At 45.9% G+C, this 22,005-nt stretch overlaps 1 long non-coding RNA gene across 1 annotated transcript in view; it reads right to left on the bottom strand.

Moving 5' to 3' along the window:
* Nucleotides 1–359: 359 nt before the first annotated feature.
* Nucleotides 360–22,005, bottom strand: part of LOC123577230 — a 66,249-nt gene continuing 44,603 nt past the window's right edge. The window contains exons 2-3 of the long non-coding RNA XR_006701776.1: nucleotides 10,186–10,358; nucleotides 360–958 (exon numbers count right to left, since the gene is read on the bottom strand). This is a non-coding gene — a long non-coding RNA (uncharacterized LOC123577230). The remainder of the gene's footprint in view (nucleotides 959–10,185; nucleotides 10,359–22,005) is intronic.

Genomic DNA, 22,005 nt, shown 5'->3' with positions numbered 1-22,005 from the left:
TCTCTGCTGTCAGTGCAGAGCCTGCTTGGGATCCTCTGCCCTCCTCTCTCTGCCCCTCCCCTGCCTGCATGTTCTCTTTCTCTCTCAAAAATAAATTTTAAAAAAAAGTTTAAAAATTTAAAAAAAAAACAATAAATTAAAAAAAAAAAAAAGAAGAGGGACGTCTGGGTGGCTCCGTCGGTTAAGCATCCGACTTCGGCTCTGGTCATGATCTCACGGCTTGTGAGTTTGAGCCCCACGTCGGGCTCTGTGCTGACAGCTCGGAGACCAGAGCCTCTTCAGATTCTATGTCTTTCTGTCTCTCTCTCTGCCCCTCCCCCGCTCATACTCTGTCTCTGTCTCTCAAAAACAAACATTAAAAAAAATTAAAAAATAAAAAAAATAACCAAACCCATGACCACAGCCCCAGTGGCTCCACGAGCCAACAACACTGAGCCCTGGATATAGGAAGTGCGTCTACAGTGGGGGACCTTGGGCTTCAGGGGAACAGAGCAGCGAGGACAAGGTGTCCAAGGGCAGGGATCCCGGACCGAGCATGGCAGGTGGTCACACGGTCCCGGATGAGGAAAATCAGGAACTCCAGAACAATATTTCAGAAGGAGGTAAGAAGACTTAGTCTCACAAAACAGTTCCCCAGAAAAACCCAGGCCCCTCCGAATCGCCACAGAGAGTCCAGGCCCAGCAGGTCTACATTAGCCGTGTGACGAAGGACATCTTGAGCCACCTCAGAGGGACACGTCTGGATCCAGGAGGCTCGCCAGTGTGCATCTCACCGTGGGGACGCCTCGGAGGGGACATCTCTGCGCACAGCTGCAGAGGCTGCTCAGGGACTTACAGGAAGCCAGGGCCGTGTGAGAGCTCTGGAACATTCCACACACAGAAGAGAAGGTGCCGTGTCCGGCCAGGGAGCGGAGCCGCTTTGTCAGGGGAGTGGGAATCATGCCACAGACCAGCACCGCTGATGTGCCGGGAGACAAGGGGCAGAGAGAGGAAGGGACAGGCAGGAAATAAACATAAAATGAACCAGGCAGTCACCCGCAGGTTACTACACCCCCCCCCCCCAGGAGAGGCCGGTGCAGCGGCTGCACGGGGGGAATTTCCCGAGGAGCCACCACGCGTCATCGCGGCCAACACGACCACTGGTTTGTCACTAACCCACAGGGCCCCCTGCCACAGCCAGCAGCAAGGACATGGTCTTGCTTTAGGAAAAAACGAGCCTCGCGGACACTATCCAGAGCCTAGACTGGAGCTGGCAGGCTCTGCCAAGTCCCCAGTGACCACCAAATTGTCCTCGTCACAAACACCATGGAAAAGAGCGTGTGTTCTGGGCACGGCCAGCGCAGGCTCGGATCCCACAGTGTCAGTGAGAATCAGGACACTCACAGCAAACACTGGGGTGTCTCCATCCACCCTTACTGTCCCAAACCACGGTGAGTGCGAGTGTGCAGTTGTGTGCCCGCACACCTTTAGCTACAAATGTATATACACACATACGCCTGTGTGTATATGTGATATGGGCCGTATAAATGTGCATATATTATAGATGCATATAAATATGTGTGTATATTATGTATGCACAAACATATAAATATAGAGATTATATATAAGATTACATATAAGTTTGTATGTAAGTTTATATGTGTGTATAGTGTCCATACATAGATGTAAATATGTATATAATACATAAACATACATAGATATAAAACTATATAGGTATGTGTATATATATGATGCCTTTATGCACATTTTATTTTCTTAAGTTTATGTATCTATTTTGAGAGAGAGCGCGTGTACACATGCACATGATTGGGGGAGGAGCAGAGAGAGAGAGAGAGGGAGGGAGGGAAAGAGAGAATCCCAAGCAGGCTCCACACTGTCAGCATGAAGCCTGCCATGGGGCTCGATCTCATAAACTGTGAGATCATGACCCGAGAAGAAATCAAGAGTCCAATGTTTAACCCACTGAGTCACCCAGGCACTCCTTTATGCACATTTTAAATTAATGGTAATGCCTCGTCTTTCCAAATCATCATGAGCTAGAGACGAAATCTCTTTGCTAATGTGGCACAACTGCCCAGCAGCCCTTCAGGTCCCCAGTCTGCAGGAAGGGGGCAGAGGTGGCCATCTAGAAGTAGTTTGGGGTGCATTGCTGCCGGCTTTTCTCCCCGGGACTGATGGTGCCCACGAGCAGACGAAGGGCAGAGAACACCGCCACCCTCTCCCTCCCGGCGGAAGGATGGGCCACAGCACGAGTTCACACAAACAGACCAATTGAAGCGATTTGCTCCATTGCTCAAATGTTTCACTGAAATTCTTTTGTGGCAATTCAATTGATTCAGGAAAAATCCACACTTGGCTTTGTTTGTCCCTGGAGAATAAATGACCTTGTCCCGCTCCCGACCCCACCAACAGCCAGAAGAGAAATATGACGGGAGCGGTTGGCAGCCAGGAGGTGGTGACCGCGACTCTGCAGCAAACCCCACTGCGTGGGTCTCAACCTCCTGCTGCAATAACTCTGTTTCATAAATATTTAATATTTCAGCTATGTTTTCTTAAACATAAGTTGACCCTTTTTCAAAGTAATCATATAAGTGATCAGTATTTGCACTGCCTGAGGAAATAGGAAATTTGCATCTGGCATGTCTGAGCCAAAATTAAACATTTATACATGTTGTTCACATTGCTTGTCGTTAGACATAACTTGCCACCGCTCTCTGGGTTCGGTTCCCTGCTAGAAAAATGTTTCCTCTTTGAAACAAAATCACCCATGAAAATTATACTTGTTCTGGGAATGGTAGTGTGCCCCTCTAAGATTTTCTAAATGGTCTTTTCAAGGAGGAAAAAGTTTGCCGGGAAAATGCACTTGACCTCACTTGGAGAACTCCAGATCCGAGGGCTCCATTCCAATTATCGCGCTCCAGTAGGGTTTGTTTGCATGTTTTGTTTTTTGCATAATTCAGTTCTTAAATAACAACTTTGCCTCCAGACTATTATTCCTCCCTTGACTAACATCCAAGGGGGAGGGAGAGGCAGACAGTGGGACAAAGAGATGGTGAAGAATAGAGAATGGCCGATAGAAATAAGGATAAAGAGAATTCAAAGGGTTTCCAAAGCCATAGGCTTGGATTTGAATGGTCTTTCAAAGGCTGGAAAAGGAACTCCTTGGGTTTTTTTCAGCCTAAGACTTAAGTAAAATCTTTAACAAAGGAACGTGACCCGCGTCCAGGAACTTGGAACGGTCCCTTCCTTGGACCTTCCTGTCCACACTCAGAGTTTCTGTTTCCAGGACACTGGGTTTGATTTCGCCCATTCCGTGTGGCTGCTAGCCTCCTCCCAGTGAGGTCCTGACTGGCAGGTCTCCGTGCGAGGTCCTTGGGAAATGTTCTGATTGGCTGTTCGTTTTGCCTGTGTTGTATTTTCAACCATCATTTTTTAAAAAAATTACTTAGATGTGCAACAAATATCAGTGTGAACATAATGAATTCTGATAAAGCGAACAATGTGTAAGCACCGAGTCATTAAACAGAACATTGTCAAGATCCCAGAAACCTCTTGAACACCCTTTCAGGCTCGGCCCCTCCTTCCTTCCCCTGTATCAATAGTCTCTACCTGATTTGCTTGGTAACCAGTTCCTAGCTTTTCCTATATCAGCACCGCATAGTTATTCACTGGTGAATACTAAGCTTAGGCTCACATTATTTTATTCTTCATATAAATGAAGCCATCCCCTAAGGAAGCTTCTATGTCCAGCTTCTTGCACACAACACACCACACTGGTGAGACTTGGTCACACTGACGGGTAGAGCTGTGCTGTCTTCCAATTTTCGGTTATTGCAAATGACCGAAGGGCTGAGCAGTCTTCAATATATTTGCAATCGCATTAGGGCATGAGCTGCCTTTGGGTATTTACCTAAGGGTGCAACTGCTAGAGCCTGCGGGCGTTCATCTCACAGCCGCTGAAAGGTTTTCCGCGGCATTGTTCCCATTGACGTTCATGTCCGCGAGTGTATTAGCACCCCCACTGCGTCATCTCCTTGTCAACACTAAGTATTTCTAGTTTTACGTTTTAGCCATTGGCTCTCGGTATCCCATTGTGGTTTTAATTAGTATGAGCAGAACAGCAAACGTTTTTTGTAAACCGCATTCTTGCCTTATTTTATAGCGAGAGCCAACTCTGCAGGACAGCTTTGTTGTCAATCAAGTGAGGACAAAGCTTATCTTTATTTCTGGTTCCTATTCTGTAGCATTTGTTGTATGCCCATCCTTGTGTGAATATAACCTGGACCTGATTACTGTGGTCTTGATATCTGGGAAAGCAGGGTTTCTACTTCGTCCCTCATTGTCAACTAATCTTCGACAAAGCAGGAGAGAATATCCAATGGAAAAAAGACAGTCTCTTCAGCAAATGGGGTTGGGAAAACTGGACAGCAACATGCAGAAGGATGAAATTGGACCACTTTACCCCATACACAAAAATAAACTCAAAACGGATGAAATACCTAAGCGTAAGGCAAGAAACCATTAAAATCCTAGAGAAGAAACTAGAAACGACCTCTTTGACCTCAGCTGCAGCAACTTCTTACTTGACACATCTCCGAAGGCAGGGAAACAAAAGCACAAATGAACTATTGGGACCTCATCAAGATAAAAAGCTTTTGCACAGCAAAGGCAATGATCCACAAAACTAAAAGACAACCAATGAAATGGGAGAAAATATTTGCAAATGACATATCAGATAAAGGGTTAGTGTCCAAAATCTATAAAGAACTTATCAAATTCAATACCCAGAAAACAAATAATCCAGGGAAGAAATGGGAAAAAGACATGAATAGACACTTTGCCAAAGAAGACATCCAGATGGCCAACAGACACATGAAAAGATGCTCAACGTCATTCATCAACGGGAAATACAAATCAAAACCACAATGAGATACTACCTCATACCTGTCAGAATGACTATAATTAACTCAGAAACAACATGTTGGCGAGGATGCAGAGAAAGAGGAACACTTTTGCACTGCTGGTGGGAATGCAAAGTGGTGCAGCCACTCTGGAGAACAGTATGGAGGTTCCTCAAAAAATTAAAACAGAGCCTATCCTATGACCCAGCAACTACACTACTAGGTATTTATCCAAAGAATACAGGAGTGCTGATTTAAAGGGGCACGTGCACCCCAATGTTTATAGCAGTGCTTTCAACAATAGCCAAAGTATGGAAAGAGCCCAAATGTCCATCAACTGATGAATGGACAAAGAAGATGTGGTTTATATATACAATGGAGTATTACTTGGAGATCAAAAAGAATGGATAGAACTAGACTGTATTATGCTAAGTAAATAAGTCAGTCAGAAAAGACAAATATATGGTTTCATGACTATGTGGAATTTAAGAAACAAAACATGAACACAGGGGAAGGGAAGGAAAAGTAAGATGAAAATAGAGAGGGAGGCAAACCATAAGAGACTCTTTTATTTTTTTAGTGTTTTATTATTTTTGAGAGAGAGAGAGAGACAGAGAGACAGAGAACACGTGACCAGAGGAGGAACAGAGAGAGAGGGAGACACAGAATCTGAAGCAGGACCCAGGCTCTGAGCCGTCAGCCCAGAGTCTGACACGGGGCTCGAACTTGTGAACCACGAGATCATGACCTGAGCCAAAGTTGGATGCCGAACTGACTGAGCCACCCAGGCACCCCAAGAGACTCTTAAACACAGAGAACAAACAAAGGGTTGCTGGAGTGGAGGTGGGTAGGGGGATGGGCTAAATGGGTGATGGGGCCTTAAGGAGGACACTTGTTGGGATGAGCACTGGATGTTGTATGTAAGTGATGAATCACAAAATCCTACTCCAAAACCATTATTACACTATATGTTAACTAACTTGATTTAAATAAAAGTTAAAAAACAAACAAACAAATAAAAATGAAAGCTTTGCCCGGTCTCAGCTTCCTTGAGATACTGACAGAGCAGAGGAAGGTGGGGAATGAGCTCGTCCTCCTGCTGGGACCTGACAAAGACGATTTGTCCTATGTTAACCGGCTGTTAAGATGGTCCACATGCATTATTGCCTTCCCGTTCCCCTGTAGGGACCATATTCACTAGATTCTTCCACATACTTACTGCTTCTTTGTTCTTCATTCTTGCTTGTCTCTCTTACGTGGGGATCATTTTTTCCTGCAGCCAATGAACACCTTTAGTATTGCTTTCAGTGTGCGCATGCCTTTGGTCGAGTGTGTTTGCCTGGAATCTATTGACCTTCATCCTTGGAAAACAGTATTGCTAGCTTAGCAATTCTTTTCACACCGCTGTTTTCTGTTCCTTTGTCTGTCTGTCTGTCTGTCCGTTCACTGAGCAGCTTTATTACTTCTTTATCTACGTTTCTGGCCACAGTGCCCTGGGTAGGACCCGACCAGCCAGTGGAGAATAGAGATGCTTATAGCAGACATCCTTCCCTCATTCCTGCTCTTAGGATACAGCACTGAATTTCTCAGCATTAAGTGTGATATTGGCTATAGAGTTTTTCAAAGATGTCCTTTATCACCTTGAGGAAGTTTCTCTCTGAGTTTGCAGAGAACTTTTATCATTGACAGGTGTTGAATTTTGTCAAATGCTATTTTTTCATCTATTGAAATGACTACATTACTGTTTCTCCTTTTTGTCTGTTAATATGGTGAATAATGTTAATTTACATATACAATTTTCATTGCTCTTTGGGATACACTGTACTTGACCACGATGTACGTATACATAAGCACACATGTGTAGGCATGACATACATAGGAACGTAGTCTGTATTGTGTGTATGTGAACATGTGGTACATATAGTGCGCGTGTGTGTGTGATGCTGGATTGGCTTTGCTAATCTTTTGTGATGAACATCTGCGTCTAGATTTGCAAGGATATTGCTCTACAGTTTTATTTTCATGCCCTTGCATGCTTTTGATTTCAGGACTCTCCCAGGCTGCTAAAATGACTGGAGAATTGTTCTCCTATTTCAGAAAATGTGTACATGGTTGTCACTTGTTTTCTTGCTTATTTACTAGAATTTGCTGGTGGAGTTTGCACCTGTGCACCCGGATGGTGATCTTGTGACAACGTAACTTGCCTTCAGGTCGCAAGAACACCATGTCCACATTCAGTGGAGCATCAGTGCTCTAACCATCACTTACTAACCATGGTAGGGACCACTGTCACTTCCACAGGCACTGGGAACACAGGCAGGGGCCATTCTGTGCAGAGCTGTGCAAGACAGCTGAGCACAGGTCGTGCGTGAACAGAAGTGATATCTGAGCCTAACAGGGGAGGATGAGAACCAGTCACTGGGGTGATGGAGGAGCAGGAGGGAAGCTGGGGGTGGGCCCGGGACCAAGCCTCGGCGGATCGACAGGGCCACGTGGCTAAAACGAGGCTGTGATATGCGTCAAGCCTCTTTCTGTTTTGGAAACTTGGGGCCCCGATGTATGTACGGAGCTCGGAAACTCCTCCTACATCCTAACTAGGTTCACCTTCTGGATTTTCCCCTGTAGTCTCCAATCCCTACTCGTCTTCCATGGGTTATTCCAGAGGGGAAAATCGTATGCTAAATTCTAGAGGCAAAATGGTCTGTTTGGGAACCTGCAAAGGGGTCTGTCAGCCAGAGTGTAGCATTGAGGGGGAGGCCATGGGAAAGACTGAGAAGCTGAACACGTCGGCGGCAGGCAGACCAGGCTTCCACCTCCAGGAAGCAGAATATTACCATGAAGGCCATGGGAAGTCATCAGAGGGAGGCTGCGGCTTCTGGTGCAGACAGCTGGGCAGAGGGAGACCCGAGGCTCCATGGATGCAGAAGAAAGAGGTTGTCCAGGGCATCAGGAGAGAGCAAGCCTAGGCTGGCACATGGTGTGCTCAACAAGCCTGCGGGACACCCAAATGGGAGGCCCCTGGGCGGGTGGACAGGGGCTTGGGGCAGGAGAAAACCTACAGACAGACACAGAAATGAGATCTGTGCATCACCTGTGCTGTGGACCGAACGCTGTCTCTCCCCTGCACCCCACCCACAGTAGGGCTTACTGGAGACAAGGTGCGTGTGGATGTAACGGAAGTTGAATGGGTCATGAGGGTAGAGCCCTGGCATGACAGGATCAGTGTCCTTGCAGGACAAGATGGCAGAGGGCTGGCCCTGAGTTTCTGCTTCCCCGAAGACAGGCCACGTGAGCACACGGCAAGAAGGCCGCTGCCTGGGACCCAAGAGGCTCAGCACGAAACCCACCCGCCAACACCGTGAGGCTGGACTCCTTGCCTCCAGGCTGTGAGAAGTACATCCGTGTTGTTCAAGCCGTAGGGAAGGAGAAACTCTGCCTCTGTCCCCCTAGGTCACCAGCCAGGCCCCAGGTCACAGGGGAAAGCAGGGACATGGGCCTCAGGGAAATGAACACCCAGAGAGCAGACAGGCCCGAGTGCGTATGGACAAAGGAGAGCAGGGACAATGGGAGGGGACGGGAAAGTAAGAGCTATTTTATCAGGGTCTGCGTGTGCCGGCTTCCCTTGGCCCCGACGCCCTGCATCTCTGGTGAGAAGAGTGTTTCCTCCCTCCGGGTGCAGGGAGGGGATCTTTCACATGAGAGTTTTCTCTCCTACTTTTGGGAAGAAAAGTGAGGGTCAGTGTCCTTCTTGCTCTGCTGTTTTTTAAGCATCTTCGGCTCAAAATGAGCATTACGCCGAAGTGGCCTACTTTGGGGGAGGGGGCACATTCTGCCACTTTTCAAAGCCCCCCAGCCCAGGGGTCCTGTTACATAGCCTGAACAGACCACGTGTGCACAGAGTTCACCCGCAGCATGGGAGTGGCTGCATGGCCACAGCGAGGAGAAGCCGGAGCACCAGAGCCAAGAGCGACTCCAACGCTCAAGGCATCGCGTGAGCAGAGCCCCCAGGGAGCTCAGCAGACCCCAGTGATAAGAGGAGGCCAAGGTCAGCAGCCTCACAAGATGCCCAGGGAGGTCCGGTGTGATCACAGGAACAAAGTGTCCTCAGGCACGTGGCTTCTGACCAGCGCCTCTGATGGCTCTGCAGAGCCCTCACAGCCAGAATGTGCCACAACCTGGGAGTACGGCCAGGCAGTGACAGGGACACGTGGCTTCAGGGCCCAGGTGTGCACACAGACGACCCAGCTGATGGCCACTTCCCTGAAGGGGTCTCTTGTGGTTATAACCCAGGGTTATAAACAGACTCTGAGAAGCTTGACAGAAACCCCTGGGGTCCCCCGACTCATGAAGGGGGGAGCTGATGCCCGCAAGGCAGGCCGTGCAAGGGACCAGGACCCGGACGCGGCAGAGGTCTGGGGATGAAACCACACATGTGGTGAGTCCCTTGGCTCCTCGCGGAGCTCACTAGGGGAGAACGCGGACCAAAGTCTGGTTGTAGATACTCCTTGCAGGACTCTTGAGGCTGCGATTTTCCAGTCTTCTCTGTGTGTCAGTGGAAGACAGTTTTTGGAAAGAAAGGTGCAGTTATAGAGGAACATGGCTTGAAATAGAAATGCCCCCACACCAAATCACAGTGTCCACAAAGTCGGTCCAAGAGTGTGCGGCCGAGCATGGGGCGGGGAACGCCCAGCGCCCAGATGCAACGCCCGGTGGGAAACCAGCTCCGTGGCCACCTGGTGATGGAGAACATCTTTCACTTTCCTGAACCTTGAGTCTCCTTGCCTCTGTGATGGAGATTTCGGTCCCTGGCCTTGCTGGGGATGTGTGAGGGCTAAAAGGGATGAGCTGAGATAGCCGCGTGAAGGGCCTCGCAGAGGGGACCGTGCACGCTGGTCCTCAGAGGCCGGCCCCTCTGCTCAGACTTCAGTTCGAAAGACCCAGTGCACACCAGCAGGACCCATGTTGGGGTTCGCACAGGTTTACATGGACAACGTGGCCAAGCTGAGTCCACAGTGTGATGCCGTGGGAAGGAAGCCCATGGTCTTGTAGGCGCCCAGCTGACAGAAGATTCGAGGGAGCTCAGAGGCGAGGCCCACCTGCCCCTCCAGCCCACCCTGGCCCACGACCAGCACTGACCAGCCGTGTCACATCCGGCACTGTGGGGTGCTGGTGGCAGGCTGCATTCAGACCCTTAACCACCAGACGCCTTCTGGGAAAAGAGGCCAGGAGAATAGGCGGTTGGGGACAACACCAGCAAGAAACAGACGATAGAAGACGCATTTACCTGGACGGTCTCCCAGGACAAGACTTCCTGGAGGCTGGTGAGGAGAGGCGGCAGGCCCCCACATCTTCGGGCCCATTGCAAATCCTGACGCGCAAACCAGCCAGAGCGGGGCCAACCTCGGGGACGGTTACAGACACAGAAATTGCGTTTTTCTGAGTATTGGCACATAGTACCTGGGAAAAAAATAACCCACTTTAGTGCGGATCCTTCCTCAGTAGTGAGATGGGAGCTGTGAGAACAGGTACCCTGGGCAGGTCCTACGGGAAAGGTCATTCCCGTGATCCGGGGGAGCTGGTGGCTGAGCCAGTATGGAGAAGCCACAAAGCAGCAGAAAGCAGCAGAACCCCGACCAGGCTCCCCGCCTGCCCACGGCGGCCCCGCCACCCTCAACAACTGACCTTCCGATTTAGCAAAACAAAATGAGAGCCAAGCCAGCCTTTCCCCCATTCCGAAAGATGTGAATCAGAATCCCACAAAATCTGCGCAGGAACCTGACTCCCGTCCAATAGCGCTAAGCATGAACCACAGCCCCATGCAGCTGGGTGAGCAAAGAGAATCTGCACAGCGATTAGCGACTAAAGGAAAAGCAGTAATCTGTGTAGTCAGCAACGTTCTCCCATGTGCAGAACTCACTGCAACATCCATCCAAAAGAGAACGTTTTATTTCCCTATTTTAATTTTTTAAAGGAAGTTTCAGATGACGGCGCACTCTGCAATCAGAAGTACTGCTTTCGGTCAAAAACCAAGATGGTGGAATTTTTAACAGGACAATGGAAGGAGAGAGCAGAATGGAACAGGAGAAAACCTCCTCCGCGAATTAGATGACCAGCTGCAGAATTTCTCCCTCGACTGCTGAGAAAAGGGGGAAAGAGAGCAATAGAAGTAAAATATAAACTAAAAGAAAATGCTTCTGTGCTCTAAAACCTAAGTACTGAGAAGTGCAGGCTCTGGGGCCACAGTCCCTGGAGTTCAAGTAGAGACGCGCTGCTGTCTCCGTGCCCGGTGAGCTCACCACCTGCGGGTCTGTCTTCACTATCAAATTGCCGAGGTGCCTGCGGAGGACGCGTTCCAAGGACAGAAGAAGTAATGGAGTCCTCAGTACATTGTGTGAAGAAATAATAGCTTTTATGAATCTCAGAAAACACCAACAATCACCATGGAAAACTTGTGAAGAGATGTGTATCCGCACGTAACGTATAAAATTTCTGAAGTGTAAGACTCACCGTAAAGCTACCGTAAATCTTCTAACCAGATACACAGTTTGACTAGAAAGGAGTAAGAGTGGGGTGGCTTCAGACTTCCCTCTTTTTCGTGGGGGCAGTGTGTCTCTTCTCTCTTCTCCTGCCCTCGCTTACTCAAGCCACATGGCTCCCCCTACACCACCTGCTGTGATGGCCGCCTTCTAGGGGCATGTCCTTGCTGCCTGTCCTCAGCCACATGCTTCCTCGTTGATGGAAGAATATGGAGGAAGCCCACCATGGTTTCCACAAATTCTTGGACTGTCATGAGTATAACAGAGAGCAGGCGAGCGTGTGCCCCACTGGGAAGTGTCTATGTATTTGCCACTGACCGTCAAAAACAAACATGGTCAATGCCAAGCCTTCTTCGCAGGAGCATACAAAGCCTGAAACAGTTTTGTTTTTAAACAACAAAGAAACAGTAAATAAACCAAGCATCTAATCTGAAAATTTAGAGGGGAAAAAACAGTAAAATTCAAAAGAAAAGAAAAATCAATACAGTTAAAAATACAAATGAAGAGGGGCACCTGAGTGGCTTAGTCGGTTAGGCATCTGACTTCGGCTCAGGTCAAGAACTCACGATTTGTGGGTTCGAGCCCCGCATCGGGCTCCATGCTGACAGCTCTGAGCCTGGAGCCTGCTTCAGATTCTGTGTCCCCCTCTCTCTCCGCCCCACCCCTGCTTGTGCTCTGTCTCTCTCTCTCTCTCAAAAATAAAGATTAAAAAAAATTAAAAAAAAAAAAATAAAATTGAAAATATACAGATGAAGAAAGAAATCCCCTTAAAGTAGTGAAACTCATAAATTTTGTCTGTGGGCTTCTCATCATCATGACAAAAACTGATAATAAAGAAAGTTAAACGAATCTAAAAAACATACATGTTCTAATCAAACAGGGAAAAAGGGAATGAAAACAGAGATAATCCCAAACAGGAAGTAAATTTCGCAAAGGTGACTAATACCTACAAAATACCCTATAAAATTTGCAATTAATATTTTGATGCTCATAATGCTAGTACGTTCGAACCTATATCTTTAAAATCTGCATCATCAGTAGCAGAATGAGGTCAGGGGTCTTGGTCTGTCCCGTCCAGAAATTACATGCTGAGCCTCTGGAAAAGTGCCTTGGCACACAGCTAGGGTTCAATCAGTATCTGTTGAATGAATGAATGCGCGATTTACTAAGTGTAGGGAGAGACAAAAGGAAGTCTTGGTGAAATTAAACATATCTTAAAAAGCAAATGCTGGGGCGCCTGGGTGGCGCAGTCGGTTAAGCGTCCGACTTCAGCCAGGTCACGATCTCGCGGTCCGTGAGTTCGAGCCCCGCGTCGGGCTCTGGGCTGATGGCTCAGAGCCTGGAGCCTGTTTCCGATTCTGTGTCTCCCTCTCTCTCCGCCCCTCCCCCGTTCATGCTCTGTCTCTCTCTGTCCCAAAAATAAATAAACGTTGGAAAAAAAAAAAAAAAAAAAAAAAGAAAATGCTTCCAAACTCGTTTAAGGAAATACTGGAAAATATAAACACACAATAACTGTAAAAGAAACAGCACTAAAGGCAGCTAGACTAAGGTGATTTCCATCATATGGTGTCCAATAGTAAAATACAGATTTAAATGGACCTGCTGCATATATCCACACAAAAAGATTTCTGTAGGATTTATCATGAAAAGAAACAGCCAAGTTACACATTCGGAATTATTGAATTTCTCTGAAAATAAAGCAGAGAGGAAGATGACGTATTTTCACAAGGGCTTACATACGCTTTGAAACACACGGGAGAAAATACAGAGGAATCCCCACCCAGGTGACGGGAGCAGGAAAAGCACTGCAGGAATTATTACCAGAGGCTTCTGCGTTTCCTGTGTTTGTAAAAATTCATATAACAAAAGTATATCCGTATATGGCTTTTAGTTAGAAATTAATCTAAAAGATGAAATATTTAAAGCTGCCCAAGAACTAACTTCATAAAATACACCGGGTCCAGGCATTCGTATGAGTAGGTTATTTCAGAAGAGATCATTCTTACGCTATTGAAATTATTTCAGTGCACAGAAACTTGGAACAACCAAAAACAACATTTCTAGAATGTTGAATTCTAGAAAAAGTACATTTATTAATATAATTTGCCAGAGTAGGTCCAAGAAAAATAAACTACATGATTATTGTAATAAATGTTCCAAAGGCCATTTGGCCAAATTCCGCATTAATTCCTGACTTTTATGAATTACTTATAAAATAAGGACAGAAGAATATTTCTAAAAATATTTTAAAATAAGATAAAGGGGTGTCTGGGTGACTTGGTCAGTTGACCACCAGCCCCAACTCTTAGTTTCAGCTCTTGGTTTCAGCTCTTGGTTTTGGCCCAGGTAATGACGTCATGGTTCATGAGATCGAGCCCCACATTGGGCTCTGGGCTGAGCATGGAGTCCACCTGGGATTCTCTTTCTCTCTCTTCCTGCCCTCCCCCCATCCCTCTCTCTCTGTCTCTCTCTCTCTCAACATAATAAACTTTAAAAAACAAAATAATAAAAAATAAATAAGATAAAAAAGATTTATCTCAAATTATTAGCCCTTCCTACTAAAGCAAAAATTCTCATAACTATTACTTTTGAAGTCAATGCGAATTTTCAAAATATGGGGCACCTGGATGGCTCAGTCAGTTAAGCGTCTGACACTTGATTTCAGCTCAGGTCGTGATCTCACAGTTGATGAGTTTGAGCGCTGTGTCAGGCTCTGCACTGACAGCACACAGCCTTGTTGGGATTCTCTCTCTCCCTCTGTGCCCCTCCCCTGCTCATGCTCTCTCTCTCTCTCCTCTCAAAATAAATAAATAAACTTAAAAATTTTAATAAAAAATAAAATATGATACAGCAAAATATAAAGAATTTTTATTATAATTTTTTATACCTGATCTGACTTAGAGAATCAAATCACAATGTATTAGGACAAAGTGTTTTAATGTTTGTTCATGTTAGTAGACCCAAAACTGATCACTTTATCAGAGCCAGTAACCATCAAGTACAATGTAAAAATGCAAAAGATCCATTTATGATAGCAACAAAACTACAATATTTCTAGGAAAAAAATAGCCTAAAATGTGCGAGACCTGCGCAAAGAAAATGTACAGAGTGTGGACGTCACAAAACTTGCACAAATGAAGTTGTATCATGTTTCCAGATGAGACCTTCCAGTATTTATGAGGATGTCATATTTTCCTCAGTTTACTCGACAGGTATAATGTAATTCTAATAGAAATCACAAGTAGATGGTTGTTTCTAAAGCTATTTTGTCAAAGAACATGTATAAAAATATTAGAGAAAAAAATTAAAAATAAAATAAGATAGCAGAGTAATAAGGATGCTTGCCCTGTAAAATATAAAACACACATTTTAGCAATATTCATTAGAATAACATAAATGTCACGCACACACACACGAAGGCAGAGCACCAGAATAAAAACAAAGTTAAGAAGCAAGTCCGAGTACACAGAGCTACTTAAAATTGAACAGTGGGATTTCAAAGAAATTAGAAAAAGATGACATTTAATAAATGATGTGAAGAAAATAGGAAACCGTATGGGAATAATATTTAGGTCTCTGTTTTCCAACCTACATCAAAATACATCTTTGGTGAACTGAAATTTAAATGTAAAGTAAGCCAGAACTGCATTGAAAGAAAATGCAGATGACTTTAGTATGTAGAAGAAAGATCACTTTAAATGTTAATACCAGATGAAAGAAAGAAAGAATATATTTCACTATATAAAAATATAGAACTCTGGGGCTCCTGGTAACTCAGTCGGTTAAGAGTCCAACACTTGATTTCAGCTCAGGTCAACTCAGTTCATGAACTCATTGTTTGTGCATTCAAGCCCGTCATCGGGCTCTGCATTGATGGTGTGGAGCCTGCTTGGGATTCTCTTTCTCTCTCTCCCTCCTCTGCTTCTCTCTCTCTCTCTCTCTCTCTCTCTCTGTCAAAATAAATAAACATTAAAAAAAAATGAAAAAAATATAGAACTCTAGATCAGCAAGCACCATAAACAAAATTAGAAATAAACAAGGCCTGGGGAAGCTATTGATGGCACCTACAGCAAAGGTTTATAACCCTAATGCATAAAAGTTATAGCAAATCTACAGAAAAATATTATTGTGCAAAATCAACTCACAAAAGGGAAATTCTGTATAGCCCATAAACATATGGAAAATATTCAATCTCAAGAGCAATCAAAGAAATGTGAACTATTAACAACAATACAAAAACCAAGTTAACAAAGTAGATTCGTTTTCAAGTGTTTTTAATCTATTAACAAAAACAGTAAGTCACACAATGTCCATATAAAAATAAAAACCAATGCTCACAATGCATTGGATATAAGATGCCCATTTCTGATTTACTAAAAGAAAAAAAATTGAAAACCAGCCATATTCAGATACTTCTACTACCTGTAGAATTCTAATTAACAATGAAAGATTAAAAGTGTTCTAGTAAAAATAAGGAAAAGCCAATACACTCACTCTTCCCACAATTGCTTAAATTCTTCCAGAAGGGTAACCAATGTACTAACACAGAAAAAGAAAAACAAAAAAGTATTTAAAGGGAACTATTCTCCTAATCACAGGGGGAGGTAAGAACCGAAGCATAGCGAGTGTTCTTGCAAACTCTCCCCCACATAAAATGATAATCTCGATGAAATGCTAAAAACAGCTACTTAAAGACATTTAGAAAGCAGAAAGGAATGGACAAAGGCCAGGGAAGGGTTCATGTTATTAAAAAAAAAAAAAAAAAAAGGCAACTAAAAAATGTGAGAATATGAATTTGTGGCATTTGGAGCCCAAGGGGCTTTCCAACAACACTGCTGTGGTCATAGCAGCGGCAGCCCAGCCACCTCGAGGTGCAGGCCAACTCTGCACAGCCGGGGACACCACAAAGGACTCAACGGAAAAGCCGCAGAGATGGGGAGGGATTATTCCTGAAATTCAGCTGCAGGGTGAGCTTATGTGTTTGCTGCTTTGTTAACTGAGTGCATTCCCCAAACGCACGGTTCGAAGGGCAAAAAGCTAACGTCTACCGGGCTTGACATTTCAGAAGACAGAGCCTCAAGTGGTAGAGCTGCTGGAAACTAGCAGGACCCTTGGGAGCAAGGAAACCTTGGAAAAGCTGAGCACCCAAGCCTGAAGTAAATCTCAGGCTAAGTCTTCGGTGGACTGCTAAATTATCTGGGCATAGGTTAATTGTCCAAATGCATTAAGAGCTGGGAAAAATCAGTTTTAAAAATGACAATGAAATATAAATACAAGCAAGTTTGATGTACAAAGGTAGGCTGTATATCCACACTGGGAATTCATAAAAAACAGAGTAGAGATTTCAGTAGCTGTATAAAACACAAAAAGCAAACTTCATCATCAGAGGCCCAGCAACTGAACATGTGAGAACAAGACAAATAAACACTCAGAATGCAGCAGACTCCGGAATCACTATATCATACTCTCCACAATGTCTAGTTTTAAAACCCAAATCAGTAGACATATGCAAATAAACAGAAAAGTGGAATCTCTCCACAGGAAGAAAGGCAGCCACTGGAAAGTGACCACGGACGGCCTTGATGTTGGCTTTAGCAAGCAAGAGCTTCAGAGCAGCTCTTACAAAGAGAATTAAAGGATGAAAGAAAAGTGGTCTTGCTAACAGGAGACAGGAAATCTCAACTGAGAAACAGAGCTGTAGAAAGGGAAATTCATCACTAAAGAGTAGAGCAATGGATTTTAAAATCCATTCTAAGGACTCAATAGCGGATTGGAGATGATAGAGAAGAAAAACTGGTTACCTTGTCTACAGATAAATAGACATTAACGAGTCTGAAGAATGGGTAGAAAAAAAAAATAATAATGAAGAGTGAAAATCATAGGATCAAAAACAAAAACAGAGGAAAGCTTCTTTCAGAAGATCTATAAAATTGAAAAATCTGCACAAATAAAACAGAGAACGCAAGTTACAGAAATCAGGAATAACAGAGGGGACTATTACGGGCTCTACAGATACTAAAATGATAAGGGAATCATAAAAATAATGTTATTTCAATAAACTGGACACCTTAGATTGAAAGATATCCGTGACCTCTGACCAAAACCCTCACCAGAGCAGACAAAAATGACCAACAGTGATAGAAAAAGACACAGAACATCAGAATTTCTACCTGCATCTACCAAGAAAATTCAAAACCTTCCCTCAAAGAAAACGCCACACCAAGAATGCATCAATGTCAACTTCTATGAAACATTACAGAAGAAATAACTGCAATTCTTCGGAAATTCTTTCAGAAAACAGGAGGAAGTGGAGACACTAGCCAGTTGGTTTGATGAGATCCATTTTCACTTGGACAACAGAGCCAGAGACGCTGCGAGGGGTGCCACGAAACAGAAGCCCACGTAACCACACACACAAAAAACCCTTCATAAAACATTAGCAAATTGAATCCAACAATATATAACAAGGGTAACACATGACCAGTTAGTGTTTGTCCCAGGAATGCTAGGTTACTTTTCAAAAATTATAAAATCCACCATATTAAAAAATAAAAAGGAAAACCAGGCACTCTGATCTCCACAGATGCAGAAAAACTACTGGGCAAAACCAAGCTACTCGTGATAAAAAAAAAAATCTCAGCAAAGACTTTTTAGGGAAAGAAAGAGACTTCATTTGGTTAAGGACATCTATGTAAAAGTCACAGCGAATGTCATTCTGAAAAGACTGATGGTAGGGTTATTGGGTTAGGGTTTATAGGGCTTTAGGGTTAGGGTTATGTCCAGGGTTAGGGTTAATGTAACTGATGCCACAAGTCAAGAAAACAAAATAAAAGGTGTGCAGATTAGAAAGAAGAGTTGAAACTGTCGTTTTTCACAGTTGAATTGGTTGTATAAATGAAAAACACTAAGGAATGTACCTAAAAGCTACTGGAACTAAGTGAATTTAGGACTGTTCTTGAAAGCAAGGTCAGTATGCATTTCTGTATACTGGCAACAATTGATTGGAAGTTAAGTAAAAATTTAATTTACAATCGCATGCACAAATGTGAAATAATTAAGGGTGAATCAAATGGAGTATGTGTAAGTCTCATCTATTGAAAACTACAAAACTTTCCCTAAAGACATTAAGTCCTAAAGAAATGGAGGTGCCTGGGTGGCTCAGTTGGTGAAGCATCCGACTTTCACTCAGGTCATGATCTCACGGTCCGTGAGTGCGAGTCCCACGTTGGGCTCTGTGCTGACAGCTCAGAGCCTGGAGCCTGCTTTGGATTCTGGGTCTCCCTCTCTCTCTGCCCCTCCCCTGCTTATGCTCTGTCTCTGCGCCTCAAAAATAAATAAACGTTAAAAAAGAATTTTTAAAAATAAAAGAAATGGAGAGACATAGGGTATTGATCGACTGGAAGGCTCAATACAGGAAAGATACAGATCCTCTTTGATTGCTTTTTCTGTTCAACACAACCCCAGTCCAAAGGTCGGCACGTTTTTAGGGTAGACATTTGCAAGAGGACTCAAGAATGTCTGTGGGGATGCAAAGGATGAAAATAACTTTTATAAGAAGGAAAAATAGTTAGACAGTCGGCTGTGTTTGTGCAAGTCCTCTGAGAAGCCAGTGGGAGGGTGTTACTGGAGGAATCGTCTGTGTGAGAGAGAACAGGGGGGCAGAGGTCGGGAGCTCTGGAAGCCGAGGTCAGGACAAGCGGACGTGAAGCAGGAAGAACCCAGAGGAAGCAGAAGGAAGGCAAGCTGATGGAACCACCAGCGGCTGCCGTGAGGTCTAACGGGTTGTGCCCCGCCTGGGGACGTCCTTGAGACAAGCCCCCAGGACTTCCATGAAAGAGCCTGCCTCCGTTTCTGCGTCACTTGGCACCGCCTGGGAGCGTGTGGTTGGAGCAGCCTCCCAGCAACGCAGGATGGATTTAGGAGCGCGGCTGGGCCCGCGGTCGATCACCCGCCCCAAGTAGGAGGTCCTTGAGGCGCCTCCCGATGGCCGCCACACGTACACCAACCAATTTCAAGACTTACCATGAAGCTACAATAACTGGAACAGTGTAGTGTTGGCAGGACAGGGATACAGATCAATGGAACGGAGTAGAGGGTCCAGAGATGGACCCGCACACAAATCTTCAACTGATTTTTGACAAAGGCACCACTGCTGTTCAATGGACAGAGGAATACACGTCGAACAGATGGCGCTAGGACACCTGCATGTCGACGTGGGGTAACAAGTGATATCACACGCCAAAAGCAGCTTGAAAGTGCTCCCAGACCTAAAAACATAAAAGCTAATAGTATGAAACTTCTAGGAAAAAGCGTAAGAGAACACGTTTGCCATCCTGTGGCGGCCAAGGATTTCCTAGAAAAGACACAAATAGATCATGCTTCTAACAAAACCTATGAAGTAGGTACCTTTACAACCACGTTTACGTGTGAAGAGTCAGCTGGTCACCTGCCCAGGCGCATGTCCCGGAAGCGGCAAACGTGGGGCTCAAACGCAGGTGGCGAGGCTCAAGGACCACGGCGACCCAACTCAGGCCAGCTGATGCCAATTTCAGGAAAAACCTCAACGTGCGTTTTTTTGGCGGGGGGGGGGGGGGTTCATTGCTCCAAAATTATTCTAAGGAGTGGAGGAAAAAGACACAATAACAACAAAGAAAATTTAGAGGAGGAACACTGCCCTGTGTAATTCTTTTTTTCAACGTTTTATTTATTTTTGGGACAGAGAGAGACACAGCATGAACGGGGGAGGGGCAGAGAGAGAGGGAGACACAGAATCGGAAACAGGCTCCAGGCTCCGAGCCATCAGCCCAGAGCCCGACGCGGGGCTCGAACTCACGGACCGCGAGATCGTGACCTGGCTGAAGTCGGACGCTTAACCGACTGCGCCACCCAGGCGCCCCTGCCCTGTGTAATTCTAAAATACATGGTAAAAATACCAAAATTCGAAGTATCAGATGGCACCCAACCAAGCATAATCCAGTGAAAATATCCTCAAATGAGCCTTCGTATCAGTCAAGGTGGTGTGGCAGAACACAGCCCATGTCTCTGGGCCGGAGAATCGCTTAATCCAGGCGATTCTACTTCTGCAGGCAGAAGTAACTGGGCAGCTACTGAAACACAAGTTCGCTCGGAACATGACCTCAAGCCATACCTGAAACATTATAAATGGGTTAGGAATCTGGGAGAGGAAGGAAAGAATCAGCCTTATGTCCGGCTTTACTTACTAGTCCCGGAGCCCGGGGTCTCTCCACGCTGAGTGACGAGGGAGGAAAAGAGAGAGAAAACCCACTTGCCCCGAAGATCCAAGTCTGGACTCCGCCTGTGTCCACGCACCTGTGGGACACACCTCCCAGGCCAGTGGGTGGGAGACGGGAAATGGCCATGTGGATTTGCTCCCGGAGGGCACAGAGCCTGCGGGCCACACGGCACCAGACCCAGCAAACCGCGTGCACACCAGGACCCCAACTGGGGTCCTCTAAGTGTGACCTGACATCAGAGAAGTGACCCCCGTGCTGGGGTGGCAGGTTTTGTCTTTGATTCCCATTCGCATGGGGTGAGGCTGGGGGACACACGAGCAGAAAGGTGGAAAGACTTTCACACTCCGTTAGCAAAGCCAACTCCAGAGAAGCCGGGTGAACATAAGCGTGCGACCGGTGGAGAGGGGTTGTCAAACGCAATGTGCCCTGTGCTACAGTCTGGTTCAGCAGGGTTTTTTTTTTAATGTTTATTTATTTATTTATTTTGGGGGAGAGAGAGAGAGAGCAAGTGACCATGAAGGGGGAAGGGCAGAGAGAGGGACAGGGAGAATCTCAAGCAGGTTGCACACCGTCAGTGCAGAGCCAGAAGTGGGCTTGAACTCACAAACTGTGAGATCAGGACCTGAGCCGAAATCAAGAGCTGGACGCTTAGCTGACTGAACCACCCAGGCTCCCCTAGTCTGGCTTGGTTTAACATGATAGGGACATGTGACAATGCTTCTGATATGTTGCAAAACATCAGAATAAAATTATCCAACAACGTACCCAGAGAAGGAAGGGAAAACACAGAAATACTGACAATTTTCATCTCTGAGAGGTGCCCATGTTCATTTTTACGACAGTCCTTCTATTTTCCGTACTTTGTGAGACTTTTTCAACAAGCATGCATTACTCGTTACAGAAACGCCCGCCTTCCCACTGTAACTACGGGCGTCCTAGTGGGCGGTGTCCATTTTGCTTGGCTGTGCACGGGCTGAGCAGCAGGACTGTGCGTGCCGCACAGACAGCCCCGGCACCTGGGGGTCGGCCATTTAGTGACTTCACGGGGAGAGGATGGGGACCGGTCGCTGGGCTGGGCGAGCTCGGGCAGCTCTCCAGGGGCAGGAAGCGCCCTTGTCCACTCCACCCGGGAGCAGCACCGTCTGGAATGCCAGCCTCCGCAGGAGAGACGTCTTTGGAGGAGACTGGAGTCTGTTAGCATGAAACACGGCAGGCGGCCGTGGAGGCAGGGCCACCATACCGTGTCGCCTCCATGTCCTCGCGTGGGCCGGCTCGGCGGAAGGGGACCCCGACCTCCCTCCCGGTGACGGGGAC

Source organism: Leopardus geoffroyi, chromosome D2 (genome assembly GCF_018350155.1).
Source record: "Leopardus geoffroyi isolate Oge1 chromosome D2, O.geoffroyi_Oge1_pat1.0, whole genome shotgun sequence".
Classification (NCBI taxonomy): Eukaryota; Metazoa; Chordata; class Mammalia; order Carnivora; family Felidae; genus Leopardus; species Leopardus geoffroyi.
Note: the sequence above shows the minus strand (reverse complement) of the source record. Positions and strands in the feature narration are given on the sequence as shown.